We start from the raw sequence: 9373 nt of genomic DNA, 5'->3' as shown, positions 1-9373 counted from the left end.
TGCTAATAGTTTCATGCAATATCTCTTTTCATTTTTTTTAACTCAACCTTTGTGCTCATATGTCATGTGTGTCTCTAATAAACCACTGAGAGTTGGGTCCTGTATTTGTAGCCCAATTTGACAATTTAAAATTTTAATTGTACCAGTTATCCCTTTATAATTAATTTAATTACTGACATGGTTGAATTTAACCTTCCATCGTGTGGTTTGATTTTTTTCTGAATCACTTATTCTTTGTTCCTGAATTCCTCCTTTCCTGCCTTTCTTGATTTATCAACTATTTTTATATTTTTCACTTCTGTTTGCATCATATATATATATATATATATATATATATATATTTTTTTTTTTTCCTCCTAGTGGATCCAAATTGCATCCCTGCATTATTGCAGCTACCTTAAGGTCATATTTTTACTTCTTGAACAAGGCAAGAACTTTACTTCCTCTTGTCCTTTGCACTATTATTGACATTCACTTGTGCTCATACATTTACTCTAAGCTTAGGATACATCATCATTATTGCTGCGTTAAGTAATCAATATTGTTTTATATTCACCTACCTATCTTTTTTTGATACCATTCATTCCTTCCTGCAGTTCTGTCCTTCTCTCCGGGGTTATTTTCATTCATTCTGAAGGACTTCCTTTTGATTTCTTTTGGGGCTAGTTTGGTGGTAATTGTTTTCTATTTTTGTTTGGTCAAAAATATGTTTATTTCACCTCCAACATCAAAAGACATGTTTGATAGGTATAGAATTCTAAGTTGGCAACTTATTCTTTCAATGCCTTAAATGTTACTCTTTTGATCCCCTATATTCCATAGATTACAGTAAAAGTCAGTTGCCAGTTTTTCTGTTACTTCTTTTAAGGTAATGGTTCCATTTGCCTCTGACTGCATTTACAGTTTGTCTTTGCTTTTTAACAATTTGTTATAAGCCTACATGTGATTTACTTTATATTTATCCTGCTTGGATTTTGCTGTGCTTTATATAATGGAATATAACTGAATCTGTGTGCTTGGGAAAGTCTCAGGCATTATTTCTTAAACACTGATTGGGCTTTATCACTCTCTTCTTTCTGGGACTCCAGGTACATGTGTGTTAGAACTTTTGAATGTGCCTTACACATTTATCTCCCTTTACGCTCCGCTCTGTCCCTCATGCCCCTATATTTTTTCTCCGCATACTTCAATTCGGATATTTGCTATTGAGTTCACTTGAATTCACTGAAACAATCACGTACTGTCTCTCTCTCTCTTTTTTAAAGATTATATTTATTTGACAGAGAGAGAGGAAGAGAGCACAAGCAGGGGGAATGGCAGGAAGAGGGAGAGGGAAAAGGAGACTCCCTGCTGAGCAGGGAGCCTGATGCAGGGCTTGATCCCAGGACCCCGGGATCATGACCTGAGCCAAAGGCAGACTTAGCCACCCGGGCACCCCTCCATTTATTTTCATGTATTAGTTATAGTTATTTTTACGGGCTGGCTGCTAACTCCACCATCAGTGGGTCTCCTGTTTTTTGGTGACTTTTCCCTACCTTCTTGCATGTCTACCACTTTCTTAATTGTCACTGCTAGACTTTGCGTATAAAAGGACCATGGAGACTAAGCAAATTATGTCTCTCAGTAGCAAGGATTTCTTCTTTTCTCTGTTAGGAAAATAAGGGGAGAGGCTGATTGTCTCGGTCTAAGACTGAGCTACAGAATGGAAGGATTGCTGTATGACTCGGGTTCAGCCCACCTCTGGTCATCCCTGTTCTTCAGCTGTGATCCTCCCCAGTCTTTGATTAAGAACCTGAAAGCGCTCTGTCTCCCCAGCCCTGAAAATCTGCCCTTTGGGTGCTTTGCACTTAGCTCTTTCACCTCCCACACCATACAGGTCCAAAATATGACACATGTCTTGAGAAAGAAACTGCTGTGTGGTTCTTACGGGTCCGTCCTCTAGCATGAGTCGGTCTCTTACGCCAAGAGTTTTCGCTCTGTCTTTACAACTTAGCACCTTAGCTTCCTGCGCTTCCCCAGAACACCACAAATCTCCCATGGGGGAATACTGACCTTGCATTTGGATCTCCTTCAGTTTATAAAACCGCGCAGCAGAGCCGGGTGACCACCAGAATGGAGCATATCTCTTTCCCTCACCAGAGTCCCTCTGCTTGGGCCAAGCCAGATTCTCAGCCCAGGCTCACAACTGATCATTTCAATCCTATACAAACTCTGACGGCTTGTCTCCCTCCTTTTTAATCTTTATGCATCCCTTCTCTTCTTTTCTTATTGTACTAGCTCGATCTATCTGTACACTGTTGAGTGGAAGTGACAAGAGTAAATATCTTGTCTTATTGTTGATTTTAGAGGAAAAACATCTAGTCATTCATTCATATAAAATTCATTCATTCAGGGGCGCCTGGGTGACACAGCTGTTAAGCGTCTGCCTTCAGCTCAGGGCGTGATCCCAGCGTTATGGGATCGAGCCCCATGTCAGGCTCCTCCGCTATGAGCCTGCTTCTTCCTCTCCCACTCCCCCTGCTTGTGTTCCCTCTCTCACTGGCTGTCTCTCTCTCTGTCTAATAAATAAATACAATCTTTAAAAAAAAATTCATTCATTCATATAAAATTAGCCAAAGGCTATCTATCTATCTATCTATCTATCTATCTATCTATCTATCTATGTATCTATGTATCTAGATCTCCTTTATCAGGTGGAAGAAGTTCCTATCTACTGCTAATTTGTTGAAATTTTTAAAAAAATCACGAATGGGTGTTGAATTCTGTCAAATTCTGTTAACAGAAGAAACTGGTAACAGGTGAATTATACTGATTGCTCTTGGAATGTTAAAGCAAATTCACATTCCTAGAATGAATCTCACTTGGTCATGACGGACCATCCCTTTAATGTGTGGCTGAATCACGTTGGCTAATATTTATTGCTTTTAGCAGATTTTATTTTTGAAAGTTTACATTTACAGAAAAATTGAAGAGACAGTACAGAGTTCGCATGCCCCTAACCCCGTTTCCCCAATCCCATTTCCCATTACTACGATACAGTAGTTACCGTTAATGAGCCAATACTGATACTTTGTTATTAACCAAAGTCTGGAATTTATACAAAGTTTGGTTGGTCATCTTTTCCTAGATTCTTCAGGTGGAAATTTACACCACTGAATTTGAATTTGTTCTCCTTGTCTAATATAAGCAGTTAATGGAACGTATTTCTTTCCAAGCATTGCTTTAGCTGCATTCCACACATTTGGAGGTATTGTATTTTCATTATTATTCAGTCCAAAATATTTTCTAATTTTTTCTATGATTTCTTCTTTGGCCAATGAGTTATTTAAAGACAGTTGTTCAATTTCTAATTATTTGAGGATTTTCTAAGATACCTAGACCTAATTCTGTTGTTCACAGAGAACAGACTTTCTAAGATTTCAATATTCTAAAGTTTTTGAGACTTATTTTAAGGACTACCACATGCACTATCTTGCTGAATATTCTATACGCACTTGCAAAGGATATGTATTCTGCAGTTGTTTGGTGTGCTATTCTATAAACGATGATTTGATCAAAGTACAGTTGACCCTTGAACAATGTGGGGGTTAGGGGCACTAACTCCCAATGCAAGTGAAAATCTGCATATAACTTTTGACTCCCCCACAATGTAACTACTAAATAGACTACGGTTGACCAGAAACCTGATAACAAAAAGTCAATTAACCCATATTTTTTGTCATATGTATTATATACTGTATTCTTACAATAAAGTAAGCTAGGGAAAAGAAAATGTCATCAAGAAAATCATAAGGATTCTTGCTCTTTTAGCCAGTCTGATTAGCTCTGCTTTTTAACTGGGATGTTTAATTCTTTTGCATTTAACATAATTCCTGATATTATTGAATGTAGGCCTATCAATTTTGCAGTTTATTTTCCATATGTTATTTTGGATTAATTAAACATTTAAAAAACAATCTTTTCTCTATTGATCTTTCAGCTAAACCTCCTTGCATTATTTTGTAGTATTTGCTCTAGGGATTCCAGTATGTATCCTTAGCTTCTCAGAGATATTGTATCACTTCACATCAGAGGTAAGAACTTCATAACAATCTCCTGTTTCTTTGTTACTTTTTCATATATATTACTACTGTATACATTATAAACTCTGTAATACCAGATTATGATTTTTTACTTCAATGATATCTTTTAAATTAAATCTTATATAAATTATAATTTATATTAATATATAATTATTATATATTATATAATTGTGCATAATATATTATGTTATATATATAAATTATAAATTTAAATTATATTAAATCTTTTAAATTTATCTTTGATATTTTTTAAACGAAATTAAGAGACTAACACTTTTTTTTCGAGAACTACTTCCATGTTTGCCATTTCTAGAATTCCTTCCTTTCTCGAAATCTGGGTTTCCTTCAGCTGTAACTTCCTCACAGCCTGAAGAACTTTTACTATTTCTTAGAGAGCAGCTCTGCTGGCAATGAGTTCTCTTGGCTTTCACTTATTTGAAATGTCTTTTTTTCCGCTTATGTTTGAAGGATATTTTCTTCTGGGTATACAATTCTGAATTTATTTTTCCTCTCAGCACGTTAACAACGTCAGTCCGTTCTGTTCCGGCCTCCCTGGTCTCTGATGATACGTCGTCCCTCATTCACACGCACACCTCTGTAGGCAATATTTCTTTGTTTACTTTGTTTTTATGAGCTGCAGTCAAGATTTCCCCTTCCTTTTTGGTCTTTAGGCTATGATCTGCCTAATCGTCCTTTTGTTTTTATTTTTCTGGGGATTCAGTGAGCTTTTATGTTATGTTTTTCACCAAGTTTGGGGCATTTTCAGCCACTGGTGGTTCCAAATATTTTTTCTGCTCCACTAACAATTTCCTTTCCTTCTGAGACTTTAATTACACCTGTGTTAGGCCGAATAACAATGTCCCACAGATTTCTGAGGCCTTGCTTAGTTTATTCCATACTCTTTCCCCCTTCCGATGGAATAATTTCTATTTTTCAGGCTCAAGTTTGCTGACCCTTCTGCCAACTCTACTCTGTTGTTATGTGAAATTTTTGTTTCATATATCGTACTTTTCAAACTCAAAATTTGTTTCCTTCTTCTTTAGAATTTCTATTTCTCTGCCTTTGTGTTCTGTTTATTCATTGTGAGCATTTTTCCTTTAAGTTCTCAAGCATGTAGAAATACCCGCAATAATATCTGCTTTAAATTCCTTATGCAAATTCTAACATCTTTGTCATACAAATACTGGTTTCTTTTTTCTTCTTTTTTAATTTTTTAAAAGACTTTATATATTTATTAGAGAGAGAGAGAGCATGAGTAGCGGAAGGGGGAGAAGAGGGATGGGGGAAGCAGACTCCCCACTGAGTCTGAGAAGGAAGCCCAACCTTCCAGGGACTCCCGGATCATGACCTGAGCCCAAGGCAGACGCTTAACCCACTGAGCCACTGAAGTGCCCCCAAACCTTGGTTTCTATGAATTATTTTTTCCCCTGAACTCTGGGTCATATTTTCCTGTTTCTTCATACAGGTCCTGTAATTTTTTTTATTGTTAATGGTATGTTGAGAGAGTATAGAACCTGCTATCTTCCTATGAAGAGTGTTGATATTCATTCCGGCAATTAGTTAACATGGCAGGACTCAAACTACATACTGTCTCCTCTCCAAGGGGCAGCAGCTGAAAACTCTCAGGATTTCTTTCAGACTTCCTATTTTTGCTTTTCACCAGTAACCTTGGAGTCTCCGGGAGTGAGCCCAGGGTTTTGTAGCGTTTATACCCAGTTTGTTGGTTCCCCTCTTTTAGTGGCTTCATCTTTTCTGGGATTCACCTTCGTATTCCATTTGCTCTTGATGCCCCAACTTCTAGCTTACGACTCCTCGAGCAGCTTCAGGGAGTCTCCCTCCTCAGTGAGACCAGAGCTTTCTACTGCAGCATTAGCCACCCCATTCTGCACGGACCAGGAGTGCTCCCAGGTGAAAAACAAACATGCTTTTTAAACACATTTCCCTTCTTCTGATGGTCAATATCTCTAACTTCTGGCTTCTGTTCGCTCTTGAGTACCTCAAAATAGTTGTGTTTTTATATTTTGTTCAGAGTGTGTACTTACTATCTGAAGGAAGTTTTAACTCAATGAAAGCCATGTCACTGTTACTGGACATGGAACCAGTTCACGCTATTTTAATGTATTTAAATACATTTAATACATTTGTGCATTTGTATTTAATGTATTTTAATAACTGTCATGCAGGTTCCTCTTCTTTTCAATATTTTATTGACTATTGATGATTCATGCCTCCTGATAAACTTTAGACTTCTTTGGTTGTGCTTCCAAAGAAAAATCCCTGAGGGATATTGAATGGAATTTCTTTACATCTGTAGATTTTTTTTAGAGATTTATTTATTTATTTTAGAGGGAGCGAGTGCAAGAGCAAGCAGGGGAAGGGGCAAGGGGAGAGGGGGAGGAGAGTCCTTAAGCAGACTCCCTGCTGAGCACAGAGCTAGACATGGGGCTCCCTCGCATGACCCTGAGATCGTGACCTGACCCAAAATCAAGAGTCCAACACTTAACCGGCTGAGCCACCCAGGTGCCCCTACATCTGTAGATTTATATGTCCAGTTATTGCTTGATGTCCTTATAATCAAGGGTATCCTTGATACCCTTATTGGGACTTTCTTCCTCTAACAGTAGATGTCTCCGTTGGTTCTGTTATCTTTTATGTTGCTCACATACATTTTGTACTTTTCCTTCTCTAGAAGCTACTTCCTTGAGCAAATTATCACAGACTATTTGGTAATTAAAAAAAAAGTTTTTGTGGGTCGCCTGGGTGGAGCAATCAGTTGAGCATCTGACTTCGGCTCAGGTCATGATCTCGAGGTCCTGGGATCGAGCCCCACCTGTGTGGGCTCCACTCAGTGGAGAAACTGCTTCTCCCTCTCCCTCTGCTCCTCTCCCTGCTTGTGTTCTCTGTGCCTCTCTCAAATAAATAAAATAAAATAAAATAAGTTTTTGTAAGAATTTGAGCACAATCTTCCTTCTTTTTCTCCAAGCACTAGAAATGGGATTAACCATATTTACCCACTAGGGCTGTATCAGTTGGAACCCAGTTATAAAAGCAGAAAGAGAAGCACAGAGGGGATTGTTGAATCAGGTCTTGGAGGACTGAAAGGAATGGACAGAAACTCTGAGGACACACAGAGACAGTAGCCTTCGGAAACATCTACCACCCCAGGGCTATGGGAGGAGGGGAAGAGAGGTTTTCGGAGGAGGTGTCCCACGGGGCTGGGACTCAGACCTCTCCAGAGGGGCTGCTGCTTGGCCAGAGTAGTGTCTTCAAAGCTCAAAGGAGGGGCTCTGCATAGCTGTCACTTAGACTCCTGGGGCGGGGGTGCTGTTGGCTGCTAGTTGCATGTCGAGATCCCAGAGGAGAGTCTCACGTGCTGAGACTCTGACCCGTAAGGAAGGGGCACTGCCCAGCTGTTGCCAGCTCCTCCAAGGGGATGCAATGAGGCTGGTCCTGGGACTGCTGAAGGAAGTTGGAAACAGGAACCAACGGCCTCCAGAGCCAGCTGCCACTGCCAAGGTCAACAGCTTTTGCTGGGGTTATACGGCCAGGAATGGATGCAAGCAAGGAAGAAGGGACGCGAGTCCCTCCTCCCCTTCTCTTGCCTCTGCTCTCCAGCTTGTCACCCTCAAATGGCAGAGAGCCGGTGGCAAGTGAGAAAAGAAATGATCAGATTGAGGCTAGCATCACCAAGCAGAGCAGAGCAGAGCAGAGTGGGCATGGAACTGTCTCAAAAGGGGAGACACCATCCTAATAGTCACCGTTTCCAGCCGTGGGGTGACAGTTACAGTGCTCATCTGTGGGGGGTATTAATTACTCCTCAAGTTGAATCACACTCTCACCTGATTACCCTGTGACCTAAAGACTAAATTGTGAAATCAACCATCACCAGCAGTACTTTAATGGAATCCTAAGGGGAAGGGAGAGATAGTGAAAAGGAAATTAGCAATATATACAAGCGCGCGCGCACACACACACACACACACACACACACACACACTAAGCAAGAAGCAAATATAGGTTATTGCAATAGTCCTTGCTTTCCTTACGACTCACTACGTCACAGCTGACCTTACAATCTCCGTCTTCTACCACCCACACCATGTTCCATATTAGAATGTTGTGTGGTCCAATGGTGCGTTCTACAACAGCGTGATTTTTCAGGGGTCCTGCCTTTTTTGCTTGCGGTAGCTTTACTTTCGCTTTTATTATTGGGCATGGAGGAGTTAAGAGGTGTCCCCAGAAAGTTCTCTGGGTTTCAGACCTCAGCCGTCCATTCATTGCAGAATCTAAGCAGCCTCATTTGATGGCCAGGGTCAATCCCACGAGGCGAGAGGGTAACCTCGTGTTGTGTCTGTTGGTTTAATGGCAGGAGGAACCCGGAATTCCCAGTCTCACCCATTAACCGAGTGGGGCCCGTTGCCGGGCTCCACAGTGGAAGCATTTCTTCCCTGGGAACAGAGATTTCCAAATCAGCAGAGTTCAAAGTCGTGGGGATAAGCAGCAGAAATCGTGATGGTGGTTAGTAGGCATCACAGGGGGAGACGTCACGGCCAGTCTGTTTTCTGGCGCTGTCCTGGTGGATGTGGGAGAGAAAATGCCTGGTAGGAACTGGCGGAGGGAGAGCATATGCTGCCGCCTGAGACAGAGCCTCCGCCTCCCAGGGTGTGGTCTCTAGCAGACAAGGACGACTGAGTCTTTTGAAGGCCATTCGCCCTCCAGTGAGGCTGCTGGCTTCCAGTTGATAGAGTGCGTGGCAAGATGAGTGTTTTTTACGGGCCCACGTCCATTGTTACTCTTGGGCCATGCAATGAATATCTTGGTCAGGAGCGACTCCGGGTAGAAAATCATGATGGCAAATCAGGCATTCCATCTGTCCAGAGATGGCAGAAACCTATACGGAGGCGGAATATTGATTTAGTAAAAAATAAGTAGTGAGATAATTACCCTGGGAGAGAGAGAGAGGAGCGTGTGTGTGTGCGAAGGGGCAGCCTGGGCAAGGTGGTAAGAAAGAGAAATCTTCATCTCCCGTCACCGTAAGTCAAAGTGATACCTACAATGAAAAAATCAAGCACTAGAATTCTAAGCAGGTTATTCAGAAATACGGAGATTAAACAACGTTAGAAACAACTAACTGAGAGCATTGCACGCGGGGAGTGATGAGGTGAGCCGGAAAGGAGAATGCTGATTTTGTACGTCTTTTTTTTTTTTTTTAAGATTTTATTTTTATTCATTTGACACAGAGAGAGACAGCCAGTGAGAGAGGGAACACAAGCAGGGGGAGTGGGAGAGGA

Source organism: Ailuropoda melanoleuca, chromosome 16 (assembly GCF_002007445.2).
Source record: "Ailuropoda melanoleuca isolate Jingjing chromosome 16, ASM200744v2, whole genome shotgun sequence".
NCBI lineage: Eukaryota > Metazoa > Chordata > Mammalia > Carnivora > Ursidae > Ailuropoda > Ailuropoda melanoleuca.
The sequence above is the reverse complement of the archived record's forward strand: the minus strand, read 5'-3'. Positions refer to the sequence as shown.